Below are 14,025 nucleotides of genomic sequence, written 5' to 3'. Positions count from 1 at the left end.
ATCCTTCCTAGGCACCGCTGTAATATTTTCCCTGACAAGCAATGCAACCCCACCGCCTCTTGCCCCTCCGACTCTATCACACCTAAAACAACGAAACCCAGGGATATTCAGTTGCCAATCACATCCCTCCTGCAACCATGTCTCACTAATCGTTACCACATCATACTTCCAAGTATCAATCCACACCTTCAGCTCATCCACCTTTTTTACAATACTCCTGGCATTAAAATATATGAATTTCAGGGATTTCCCAATTTTTAATCCCTGTTTTCCCTCATCTTTAAGAACAACATTATTTACTTTTCCTGCCAATTGCCCTTCATCTTCTTCCAGAGCATTTCCCTTCTCTATCACCTGCCCATCCATATTCAAATACTTACTACGAACTATCTTAGCTTTCTCTCCGCCTGCTTTCGCCAAAGCCTGATGAGCCAAACCTTCTCCTTACTGCTCTGTACTATTTTGTTCCCTCCCCCCAACCATTCTAGTTTAAAGGATCCTGAGTAGCCCTAGCAAATACCTCTGCCAGGATTCTGGTCCCCCTGGGATTTAAGTGTAACCCATCCTTACTGTACAGGTCACATCTCCCCCAAAAAAGGTCCCAGTTATCCAGAAACTTAAAACCCTGCCCCTTACTCCACCCCTTCAGCCACGTGTTAATCCTCCACCTCATTCTATTTCTATTCACACTGTCACGTGGCACAGGGAGTAATCCAGAGATTACCCGCTTTGCGGTCCTTCTTTTTAACTCCCTACCTAACTGCCTGTACTCACTTTTTAGGACCTCTTCTCTAATTCTCCCTATGTCATTGGTACCTACATGTACCACGACCTCTGGCTCCTGTCCCTCCCACTTTAGGATATCTGGGACACGAGCAGCAACATCTCGGACCCTGGCACCAGGGAGGCAAACCACCATCCGGTTCTCCTTGCTGCGTCCGCAGAATCCCCTATCCGTCCTCTTAACTATGGAGTCTCCTACCACAATTGCCCTCCTCTTCCTTTCCCTCCCTTTCTGAGCTACAGGGGCCGACCTCGTGCCGGAGGCACAGCCACTGTCACTCCCCCCAACCTTGATGTCCCCCTCAACAGTGCTCAAAGAGGCGTACTTATTACTGAGGGTTACATTCACAGAGCTCGTCTCTGGCACCTTACGTTCTTTTGTCCCTCTCCTAACAGTTACCCACCTTTCATCCTCCCGTGGCCCTGGCGTGACCACCTGGCTGTAACTCCTGTCTATGACTACCTCTGTTTCCCTAACCAGCCTGAGGTCATTGAGCTGCAGCTCTAGTTCCCTAACACGGTCCCTGACAATCTGCAGCTCGACACACCTAGTGCAGATATGGACATCCGGGAGTCTGGAAGACTCCAGGACCTCCCACATCCGGCACTCCCGACAACACACAGCCTTAACACTCATCCCTTACCCCAATGAAGAAGTAATGAAGACTATCTTAGCTTTCTCTCCGCCTGCTTTCGCCAAAGCCTGATGAGCCAAAGCCTGGAAGTCCCACTCCTTCTCTGGGCCACTCACTCGCTGGGCCGCTCGCTGTCCCTTTTTTTTATTGGCCTTTTACCAATTAACCCCTTCACACTCTCCTGTACGCTGGCTCGACCAATGGCCGCCTCCGACGCCGACTCCTCCCCGCAGACCCTGGTAAGAGACTTTTAAAAAAGTTTTCTTACCTGCCCCGGACTCTTTTCTTTTCTGTCTTTCTCCTCTCCTCTCCTCTCCTCTCCTCTCCTCTCCTCTCCTCTCCTCTCCTCTCCCTACTGCTAAGCTCTGTCCCCAGTAAGAGTCTTCAAAAAGACCTTACCTTCCCGTCACACTCTCCTGTACGCTGGCTCGACCAATGGCCGCCTCCGACGCCGACTCCTCCCCGCAGACCCTGGTAAGAGACTTTTTTAAAAGTTTTCTTACCTGCCCCGGACTCTTTTCTGTCCTTCTCCTCTCCTCTCCTCTCCCTACTGCTAAGCTCTGTCCCCATTAAGAGTCTTTAAAAAGACCTTACCTTGAATTGTTTATTTTCATGTGTACTGAGATATGGTAGAAAAACTTTGTCTTGTGTGCTATTAGTTGGAAATTATTGGTTTTGAGATAGGAGATAAAGTTCATAAAATTAGTCTTTTTGCAGACGATGTTATAGAATATTTGACTAAAGTAGAAATTTCATGCAATGGATTAAATGGAAGATTAATAGTATTATACGGCGAGCTCTCCACTGGCCACCGTGACAGAGGTGCACCAAAGAAGAGGTACAAGGACTGCCTAAAGAAATCTCTTGGTGCCTGCCACATTGACCACCTCCAGTGGGCTGATATCGCCTCAAACCGTACATCTTGGCGCCTCACAGTTCGGCGGGCAGAAACCTCCTTTGAAGAAGACTGCAGAGCCCACCTCACTGACAAAAGACAAAGGAGGAAAAACCCAACACCCAACCCCAAGCAACCAATTTTCCCCTGCAACTGCTGCAACCGTGTCTGCCTGTCCCGCATCGGACTTGTCAGCCACAAACGAGCCTGCAGCTGACGTGGACATTTACCCCCTCCATAAATCTTCGTCCGCGAAGCCAAGCCAAAGCATAAGGTTAATGTGGATAAAAGTGAAATGATACTGATGGTTAATGTGAACTAAATTGAAATGGGAACAGGACTTAAATATACAAATTCAAGAAGAAATATGGACAAAATTATGTGGAAACAGTGTAACTAATACAATTAATGTTAGATATGAAATGGTTCAATATTTTTTTTACATCAAATGTACTATATACCATATAAGTTGAATAAATTTAACCCAAATTTTTCTATTTAATGTTTAAATGTATAAAAGAGATTGGTAATTTGTTGCATTCAGTTTGGTTGTGTGAAAAGGTAAAAGGTTTTTGGAAAGAATTAAGTGTTGTGCTACAGAAGATATTAAAAGTAAAGGTTAAATTAGTTCCAAGAATCTGTTTATTTGGTCATATACATTAAGTTAAGGCTAGACAAATATAAAAGGTTTTTTTTTGAGTTTAGCAACAGCAGGTAGCGAGAAAGTGTGTAGCTGAAATGTGGAAAGTGGAAAGTAATGTAAAAATAGAAGACTGGTTTAATGAAATAAAACATTGTCTCGCTTTACAAAAAAATTACTTATAATATGAGAGATGATTATGACAAATTTTGTCAAATATGGGAGCCTTGTATGAGATTTATGGATATAGATTAATCCAGACCTTCTAATCTAACTCCCTCCTCGAAAATATGGTATTTACATCAAGAAATCAATATATTATGGTATTATAAATGTAATTATAAGTATTATTATGCATGTTTTTTTCTTTCTTTTTTCTATCTAGGGGTTTGGGAAGGTGGGAGGTTGGGGAAAAAAATTGAAAATTATTTAGTATCTATTGTTTAATGATACTGCAAGCTTATTTAAAATGTATGTATGATACTAATAAATAAAATTTTCCAAAAAAAACTTTGACATAGCATTGCAGGTAGTGTTGGATTAAAAACACAGTGTCATTACGGTATATCAATCAGAAGTGCAGGGATTGACCCCAAGTTGCTGGGAGCTGTGAATTAGCTGCTCTTCTGTGCCACCCCTTCATAGGCAAATTAAGAAGATGTTCTTGTCTTTGGCATTTCCACAACAGTGTCTTCTCCAGGTGTGTGTTATTATAAAAAAACCCTGCACAATGACTGAGAAATATAAATGTTGGCACTTTGGTGCTAAATAAGATGAAATGGTAATAGACAGTCTCTGATCCACTCTAAGATCATGAAAAGAACTGCATGGACATTTGCATATTCCATAATTGCAAGCACAGTTATGTTGCAAGCCATGGAAAGTGCAAATCAGGACACTCCACACATTGTGCTTGATTTCAACTAAGTTTAAATTTGAATGTTAATGCAGATCACTATTAAACTGAGCAAGTAGAACATCCAGACCTTTTAAATATTTTGAGTTTTTATTTGTACTTTGTGAGCCACGTCATGAGACGTGTATTTAGATAGGACTTCTCGTCTGATACATCCTTACAAAGTGCTTTGTGTTTGAGATATTTTGAAGTGCAGTTGTCAGCTATTTTCCCTGAAGGAGCTTCCCACAAACAACAATAAAAGGAGTAAATAATGAATGTTTTTAAGTGTTAATGTTGGAGGGAGAGATTTTGAGAGTTTAAATTTAAATTTTAAAATTAAGTTTTTCTCGAATTTAGAGATACAGTAGCGGGCCCTTCCGGTCTACGAGCCTATGCAGCCCAGATGACCCATGTGACCAATTAACCTTGCAACTCTGCATGTCTTTGTACATCACTGTTTTGCGCTAGTGGTAGAATTCGTATGTTCGAACAGAACTCGTTCTAAAATGCAGCAAAAATCCAAGGAGGTTTTGTTTAACAGGATAATTCAATGATGGCAGCACTTACATTGTAGGTGCATAAAGTGTTAGCAGCAACAAAAACTTTTTTAGGACCTTTAACTTAGCAAAACAGCCCCAGGATGCAACACACAAACATCATTAGGTACAATCTGACATTGATTCATGGAAACAAGTGGTAGAGAAGGGTTTTAAGGGGGAATTTATCGGACAAGAGATGAATAGAAAGGTTTAAGGAGGAAATGTCTTGGGTTTGGGAAGACAATGGCACAGCACGAGATGGGGAAGCGGTCAGTGCTAGAGAATGTGACTGGTTTCAGATGAGCTTGTACTTATGGACAATTATCAGAATACTGAGAAAATGTTCAGCTAGATTGCCACTTGTTGTTGCCAAATTAGTAAAAATTATTCCTTTCTGTGTTCTGAAATTGTTGTGTGTGTGAGCAGGCATCTATCCAGCCTACACGTGGGTGCTGAAATCTGCAGGCTGGTTAGATGGTTGTCCTGCACGCAACATAGGCTCACTTCTATGTCCTAAAATAAGCCTACCTCACAGGGTCAATTGTTTGTATGCGAGCTTTATTCAGAGGAAAATAATTGCTTTCTGAATTTTGTGTGTCTATATCAGAGGAAAATCTGTGCAGTGTCCATTACTGCAATAAGAATGGGAGTTTTATTGGAGTATGTGGTATGATTACTTTCCCAGGGTCAATATTCCAGGCTCTGTTTTGTTTAGAAGATTTGCTGCAGCATTTTTTATTTGTTTTTTTTTTCCCTTCAAAAATAACAGAGACATTGCATGTTTATTGCGATGAATTTGAGAATGAGAACTGAATAAAAGGTCAGGTCAGTATGTGAAATAAAACTGCCACGTTACAGCTTGGTTTCATCAAGCAAAAACCCATTAACCCCATCTTTTCTTTGAAACTGATCAACCTGCTCCAGTTTCTAGCACTTGTCTTGTTGAAGCTTCTATCTGTTCATACAGGGACCATTTTCTGGTGGACTGAGACTTACTCATCCCATGCCTAATGCATCTGCATTAAGAAATACAACTGAAAACCTACTTGAAGGACAAATTGGGAAACAGTCTGAGGTTACCAGAAGGAAGCAATTTTGAATATGTGATTACAGACACAATGATAATTAAAGCATTTATAACAAACATGTACATCAAACTGCAAGAAAAGGAGAACGAGGAAACAAACTGTAAACCTAAACAAAAATGGGAACAAGATCTAAACATAAAGATAAAGAATGAAACATGGGAAAAGCTATGCTCCGGAACTATGAGAAATACAATAAACATGAGGTTACGCATGATGCAATATAATTGGTTACACAGGCTATACATCACACCCCAAAGGTTAAATAAATGGGACCCAACAGTATCAGACAGATGTTTTTGCTGTAAAAAGGAAACGGGAACAACGATACATGCAATTTGGACATGTGAGAAAGTAGAAAAATTTTGGGAAGATCTAAACCAGATATTAAATAAAATCACAAAAAGCAATATACCAAAAAACCCAGAGATCTTCCTTCTAAGTAATATAAGAAATAAAGAATTTGGACTCGATTTGGATGGAGCACAGAAAAGATTTATTATGATAGCCCTAGCTGTAGCAAAAAAATGTATTATGTCAACCTGGAAATTAGAAGACAACTTGAGAATACAACAATGGTATTCCATTAGAAAAAAATAACATATAATTTAAGAAATAACATCGCAATATTCGAACAAATATGGGAACCACACATGAAATACAATAGAGAAATCCTACCATGAACCTCCACCGCCTAAAATGACAGAAGGAGAAGACAACGAAATGAACTGACTCAGTATATAAAAGTAAAAGATAAAAATTTCTTGTTTATTTTATTAAGTGACGACATTGTTTAATGGGTTTAATGTATCTTATAGATTGAACTTTGAATAAATGGGAGGGGGGAGAGGGAGGGAGGGAAGGAGGGAGGAAAAAGGGGAGAAAATGACACTATATATTCAAGAAAAAAATGTCTATGTATTTTGGTCAGTATCATTTATAGTGTGAAAAATAAAACATTAAAAAAAAAGAAATACACAGTTTAAAATTAAAAGACAGTGCAAAATGTATCAGAATTGTGGCCTTTAATTATGTAAAGTGCATTTCAATCAAGTAATTCCCGTAACTTACAAAATGTTAATTTAAATTCGAACCCCAGTCCCTGACACTGTAATATCGTTGCGCTAGTCGCTACACTAACTGTGCCACTGTTAAATATAGCCTCCCCTGCCCAAGTTTACAGATAAAACCTTACTAATATATCAGTATTTAATACTAACAAAAGTAAAGGCTCCTACTAGGCAGCATTAAGGAGACCTTTTCAGAAGGTTGCCCAGAGGCATCGGCTGGCTCTTCATCCTGGGTGCTGGCATTTAATTCCAACGCAACTTTATCGAAATTTTATTCAAATGGCTGCTGTGAGTGGGGCATGACTGGGGTGCTCCACTGGATGAATGCTTGCTCCCATCCTCACCAAGGAAACCTGACTCACGTCCAAGCAATTATTCCGGTTAGACCTTCATCGTGCTGTCAATGCCACTCACTTCCCGGTCAGTCGCTCGGTGCACCTTCCTTGCGCTGACAACCCGACTCACCAACATTCAAATGGCAACAAAAAGAGTGCATGCGAATTGAGGGGCATTATTAGTTCAGCAGAGCAAATCTGTACATGCCCAACGAAGTCTCATTGCTCCCCCGCAGAGTCCATCTGCCCAGTCTTATTTATTCGTATCTTTGTTTATTTATTTCCTTGAACTTTGGGATAATGAGGATTTTACTGTAAATATAGTTTTTAAAAAAAAAAAGATAATCTGGAAGGTGCTTTTAATGATGGCTGTGATTAACTTGTCCAGAAGAGCTGAGGTTGCAAAGGTACAGTTGCCATGAGCAAGTGCAGTGAAGATTCACAAATGTGGTTCTGGGGGTAGTGATTTTTTTTGTTTGCGGAGAAATTGATCAGATTGAGATTGTGTTTTCTAGAATTTATACGAATGCGAGGAAATCTCATCAGAACATCACACAATTCAAATCAGGCTAGGGTCGGAGAAAACGTTTTGCTGATTGAGGAGTCCAGGACCAGTGAACACAATCTGAGATGAAGAGTTGGCTGTTTAGAACTGAGATGAGGAGAATTTGTTTGCTTAGATGATGGTGAACATTTGGAATTCTCTACCCTGGAGGCTGTGGCGGTTTAGTCATTAACCATTGAAAAGAGAGATGAATAGATTTCTGGGTGTTAAAGGAATCAAGGGATGTGGCGATCATGTAGAAAAATGCGCTGAGGTACACAATCAGCTATGAGCTTAATGGTCCTCAAAGGACCAAATGGCTCCAATTTCTCGTGTTCTAACAAGAGCATAGAATCTAGATTGAACGTGTGGTATAAAGTGCGGTGCTTACTTTTGGATGAGAATATGCCATTTGGATGAATCTGAATATCCCTGTTGTTGGACCATTACCTTAGGAGTTTGTGGCAAGTGTGCAATCAATATCTTCACTTTAAAACTGCCCATGAAGCTCTTTGGTGCGACCTAGGGTTATGATAGGTTATCAGAACAGAACGGGACACCACAGGATTAGGCCATTTAGTCACTATGTCTGTGCTGAACACTATTGACTAGTTTCCCCACTCATCAACAACTGTGACTGATGTTGATGACAGTCATAATATTCATTGTGTCTGACCATATTCATGACAGAAATCTTTCTTCTTTGGCTTGGCTTCGCGGACGAAGATTTATGGAGGGGTAAATGTCCACGTCAGCTGCAGGCTCGTTTGTGGCTGACAAGTCCGATGCGGGACAGGCAGACACGATTGCAGCGGTTGCAGGGGAAAATTGGTTGGTTGGGGTTGGGTGTTGGGTTTTTCCTCCTTTGCCTTTTGTCAGTGAGGTGGGCTCTGCGGTCTTCTTCAAAGGAGGTTGCTGCCCGCCAAACTGTGAGGCGCCAAGATGCACGGTTTGAGGCGTTATCAGCCCACTGGCGGTGGTCAATGTGGCAGGCACCAAGAGATTTCTTTAGGCAGTCCTTGTACCTCTTCTTTGGTGCACCTCTGTCACGGTGGCCAGTGGAGAGCTCGCCATATAACACGATCTTGGGAAGGCGATGGTCCTCCATTCTGGAGACGTGGCCCATCCAGCGCAGCTGGATCTTCAGCAGCGTGGACTCGATGCTGTCGACCGGGAGAATTAGATTGAGTCAGTCAGCAAGGTGAGCTGCTTCGTAGTCCATATTTCCTGCTCACCCTTCCCAACGTTTCAGTCTTCTCAAATAATTAGTTGAGGAAGTTTTTGTTTTGTCAATGCCATAAAGTTCCTCCTTCTCTCTGAAATTAGCCCTGTGATCTACTCCTACCCATATTTCCACACCCTCGATCTGAATCAGTTCCACTATTTGACATTCCTAATTCGATAATTTTCTGCAAGAAATGTTGTGAGGTAAATCATCAACATCTCAGCCTGCTTGCCAAAAACATCAACTTTTCTGCAGTCTCCATGTGTTCAATGGATTCTTCGTCCTTTTCCACAACTGGGAAGTTACATTGAGTGGTGGCAGATAAAATTTAGTGTGAGCTAATGCATTTTTGGGAGGTCACATTTTGGTAGGGCCTTTGGAGTAATTGGCAGGCAGCTTGGATGGATAGCGACACTTCAGGGTGCAAATCCATTGCTCTTTGAAAGTGGTGACACAGAGAGATAGGATAGTGAATCAGTGTTTGGTATGCTACCTTTCATAGGCTGAGGTATTGTGCTGTAGCTAGACTGCACTTAGTATTGTTTTTTGTTCTGAGCACCACACTTCAGCAAGTAAGGATATATTCGCAATAGAGAGAGTACAGAGGAGATTCACCAGGATGTTGTTGGAATGAAGGGCTGCAATAGTAAGCAGAGCGTGGATAGATTTGTTTTATTCTCAAATTATCCAATACAAAAAATGTCTGCAAAAGATAATGATGCACAGGGTTGGGATGATGTACAAGCATGGATAGAGGATTGGTTAATCAATAAAATTGGGATAAATAGCTCTTTCTTTCAATCAGTGGTTAGTGGTGTGCAGTAGGGATTGGTGCAAGGCCCACAATTGTTCACAATCTACATAAATAATTTGGAGGAGAGTACCAAGTACGTCGTAAAAGTTTGCTGATGACATTAAATGGAGTGGAAAAGCAAATTGTGTAGAGGACACGGAGTCTGCAGAGAGATATAGACAGGTTAAGTGAGTGGGCAGGGTCTGGCGTGATATTGAATGTGAGATCATTTACCTTGGAAGAAAATAAATGGAACTAATATTTACATAGGGAAAAATAGCAGCATGCTGTGCGGGAAGACTTGGCAATCCTTGTTGATGAATTGCAAATAGTTAAGTTTGCAGATACAGCAGGTAATCAAGGCAAAAGGAACAATGGCTTTCTTGAAGGGTTGAATTTAAGTGAAGGGAGGTTCTGCCACAACTGGTCAGGGCACTGGTGAGGATGCATCTGGACTACAGCGTGCAACTCTGGTCTCCTGACTTGAGAGAGGATATACTGGCATTAGAGGTGGTGTCAAGGATGAGCACCAGATTGGTTATGGAAATGAGTGATTTCTTATAAGGAGAGATTATGCTTGTTGGAGCTGAGAAGGGCAAAGGAGGATCTTCCAGAAACATGAAAAAATTGTGAAATGAATAGAAAAAAATAGAAATGGGGGGGTAGTTTCAACTGACAGGTGAGATGAGAATAAGTGAACATGGCCTCAAAGTCAGGAAGTAGATTTAAGTCAGAGATGAGGAGGAACTCCTCCCAGATAGTTGAATCTGTAGTATACTGTTAAACATTGAAACAGTGGAATCTACCTCATGAAATGTTCTTAAGATGCATATTGAATATTAGAGGAGTTAAGATAATGGGGATCATGTATGATCAGTCCACTGCCAGATCAGCCTTGATCTATTGAATTGAGGAGCAGGCTCATCGGCCAAATGACCTACTCTTGATCCTATTTCTTATGCTCTCACTGAAATTTAGGAGGCTAAGGGAAGGCTTTCAAGGTTTCTAAAATGATGAAGGGTGTCGGTAGGATGGATAGAATCTTTTTTCCCAGGTCAGGGGAGTTGTGAACTAGAGGGCACAAGTTTAAGGGTGAGAGCGGACAAATTTGAGGAGTAAGTTGTCAACGCAGGGTAGTAAATATCTGGAATGAGCCACAAGATGCTGTTGGAAAAGGACATTACAGTTACAATGTTTAAAAGAAAATCATGAGGGGGTATGACATAATTTTAGAAAATGGGATTAGGTAGGTATCACAATCAGCGAGGATGAGTAGGCCAAAAGGGCCTGTTTCTCTGCCATCTGTTTCTATAATTTGAGCCAATTTGAGAGAACTGTGTTGTGGGGGTAATATGTTTTTGTATCCTATCTCCCTTTAATTTATCCTTCTGCTATTTTGTCAGATATTGGGAATGAATCTAAAAGTAGATCTGTCACTAGGAATTTTCCCATTCAGGCTTGGGAGACCGTGCAACTCTAGGCAATAAATTGGAAGGCTCTCCTAACTATTCATATTGTGTTTCCAATCATTGCCTTCGTTCTGAATTAAATAAGAGGTAGGCCATTCTCTCCCTTGAGTCTGCTCTGCCATTCATCACCGATATCATGACTGATCTTCGACCTCATCATCATTTTCCTGTCCTGCTTGAAATACATTTGGTCAGTCTCATGCAGACAAGAAATAGAGGAATAAAGACTACTACACAGGGAAGTGATATTAATTATGTTGTCATCGTGGTCAGTGCAGACATGGTGGGACAAAGGGTCTTTTCCTGTGTGTTTCTTTGCGTTACTCCAATAATCCCCCAATTTCCTCCAGTGTCCAGAAACCCATCAATCTGTGTTTAGACCACTTTTTAATCGAGAAACTCAGAGTGCGTATGCTGGTATCTTGAGCAAGCAACAAGTTGCTGGAGGTACTCAGCAGATCAGGTAACATCCATGGGTAGAAATAGTCAGTGTTTTGGGTCAAGACCCTTGATCTGGATTTCCCCTCTTTTCTACAGAATGCAATTGGGTAGCTCTCTTCTGAACTGTCTTTAAGTTTAACAATCACATGAAGGTGTCTGAAGCTATCAGTCAGGAAACTAGGAATCCAAAGCTGAGAGCCTTACATTCACTTTCCAGGGCTTTCTGTCATTCCAGGTCTACATGTTTCAAATGTTTGCCTCTCAAATTTGAACAATGCAGCCTGGCAGTCACAGGATGGAGCATCTGGAACTGCATCTTGGTTAAGCCACTGCTGTCTCCTCAACTATTAGTGTACCCTTTTCCTTTTTTTTCCATTGGAGAGGTGAGGTGAGGTGATTTGGCTTTGAGCAAATGTATGCATTTACCTAGTTGAAATGAAACCTGTACATTACAGCAGATTTGCCTCCAGTGTTAAATATTGGCATTGTGTGTGTGTGTTTGTCTGTCTGTGTGTGTGTGTGTATCTGTATATATATAAAAATATATATGTGTGTGTGTGTGTGTGTGTGTATGAATATGATTTATATCTTTGTGGTAGTAGCCTGGTGTGATTTATTTTTCAATGAACTCCTCTTGATTAGTTCTGCGTTTGTGAAAACATTCCACGTAATCCCTTGAGCCAATATTTGAGTATAAAATGTCAGGAGATTTATTGTAGAAGTTGTAAAGGTATCACAGGATTACATCATGACAGCGGTAAATTGGTGCCCCTAACTCCCAGAGAGTACAAAATAGTCTCTTTTGGCTGATTATTGATCGAAACAGGAGTGTGCAAATCATTAATCAAAATATGACTTTTAGTATTATAGGAAGAATCTCATCTCAGTAGGCGAGTTGAATACTGCAATATGTTACAAAATTTGTTCTCTTTCTTATTCTTGAAATACCTCCCAGCCTCAGTAATCAATAGCCCTTTTCTCACTGCTGACCCGCCTAGGGAATGGGAAAAGTTGCAGGGCCAGCCGAACTCGGCAGCGTTTCACACTGCACCATTATTTGCAGGTAATTCTGTTACTCGGGATTTAAAAGGAGGGCCCTGCCTCCAGTGGTTACATTGCAAGTGACGTATTACATGCAATGCTCTAACAGCCAGCTGACTGTACAGTGACATTTCACAGCCGTCAGAGCTTTAGATATTATGATCTTTTTAAACACAAAATCACAATCAGATTAATTTGTTAAATGTATATTGTTGAAATATTAATATTGAGTTGTTTTCATTGGAAGGTTTTCTAAATACTGATCAATAGTTTGCCTTGGGCCGCCTGAACTCAGAGTGGCCAGTGAGCAGCCAGCGTCAGGTGGGCTCTGGCATGAGAAGCTGCGGCTCCAGCCAGAGCAGCCACCCCTTCATGGTGGCGCTCGGGGTCTATCACGGTGGGTCAGTGCCCGCTTTCTGCAAGTGGTACACCACTGCTGATGTGCCGCTGGTGCCCAAGAGTGCCTAGAGCTCCTCGATTGAGGAGCTCCTCACCCTGGGTCCCCTCCTCTGCTCTGCTTTCCTCACGATCACCCTCATGTCGAGCCCACACCCTCTCATACCGCCTGCTCCCTCATGCTGCCGTTCCCTCACGTCGCTCCCCTCCCCCCACCCCAGGTAATGTGATTGTTATCCGAAGAGAAAGTGGTGGTTGCTTTTGGGGGACTTAAACTGCGGAGGGGAGCTCAGTTCGTGTTGGATAGAGTGGGGCAGGACTTAGGCAGGGGGGTGGGGGGCTGTTAGAGGGGGGGTTCTGTTAGATGGGTGGGGGGCTGTCAGAGCAAGGCTAAGGTAGCAGGGCGGTTGGGGAACTGTCAGAGTGCTGTTGCCGGGGCCGTCAGAGCGGCAAGCCGTGCTGTGAAATTTACCTTGCAGACTGATGCAGGCATTAATGACACTAATCGTACCTGGAAGGACTGGTTGTCGTTTCACACCGCCAGAAGGTGAGTTAACTCGACTGAGCTCTCAACTCTGACTAACCCTGCCTGGTTATTTCTTTTCACACTGCGATTCCCACGAGTTGACCCTCCAATTTGGCAGAATTGTGTGTGATGACAGAATTTATGTGATAGCAGAAAGCAAGTTAAAAAAAATTGAAGAGCTTGCAGAAGGATCGTGTCATTGACTTCATAACATTGTGCGATGTTAAAGGTGAGTTTGAGGAGAGTGAATGAATGAACAAACTATTTATTAATGGCAGTTTCTGCACTGAAAATGAGATCTCCTGGTTTAAGTTTCTCCACCATCATCCAACAAAGCCATTATTTCCTTCCTGACCAATTAGGGGATGAGGTGGCAAGATGGGTTCCAACTCTAGAAGGCTATTTCATGTGGGTTCAAGATTCATTTGGACTAATGGGATAAAGTTACATCATCTCTTCTGGTTGCAAGGTCTCCATGTAAGATGAGTATTGGTAAGTGGAAACATGGCAGGCTCCCACTTGATTAATTAACAGTGTAAATGACACATGAAAGAGAATGCCAAATAAATTAGTGCTGAAAAACATAGCTAGCGGTAGCTGTGATTTTTCGCAGAGTCCTCCATTAATTAAGCTTTTACTTAGCGTACCCTTTCAAGCCTCAGAGATATTATCAATCAATCAAATGTTTCTGTGGTATGTGCTGGTGTTAT

The 14,025-nt window shown here is 41.8% G+C and overlaps 1 protein-coding gene across 1 annotated transcript in view; it reads left to right on the top strand.

The window, feature by feature from the left end:
- ttc27 (tetratricopeptide repeat domain 27) overlaps positions 1-14,025 on the top strand; it is a 307,508-nt gene that overhangs the window by 128,044 nt on the left and 165,439 nt on the right. The window lies entirely within an intron of this gene.

The sequence above is a fragment of the Narcine bancroftii genome, chromosome 4, assembly GCF_036971445.1.
Source record: "Narcine bancroftii isolate sNarBan1 chromosome 4, sNarBan1.hap1, whole genome shotgun sequence".
Taxonomy (NCBI): domain Eukaryota; kingdom Metazoa; phylum Chordata; class Chondrichthyes; order Torpediniformes; family Narcinidae; genus Narcine; species Narcine bancroftii.
This window is presented reverse-complemented; position numbering and strand designations above follow the sequence as displayed.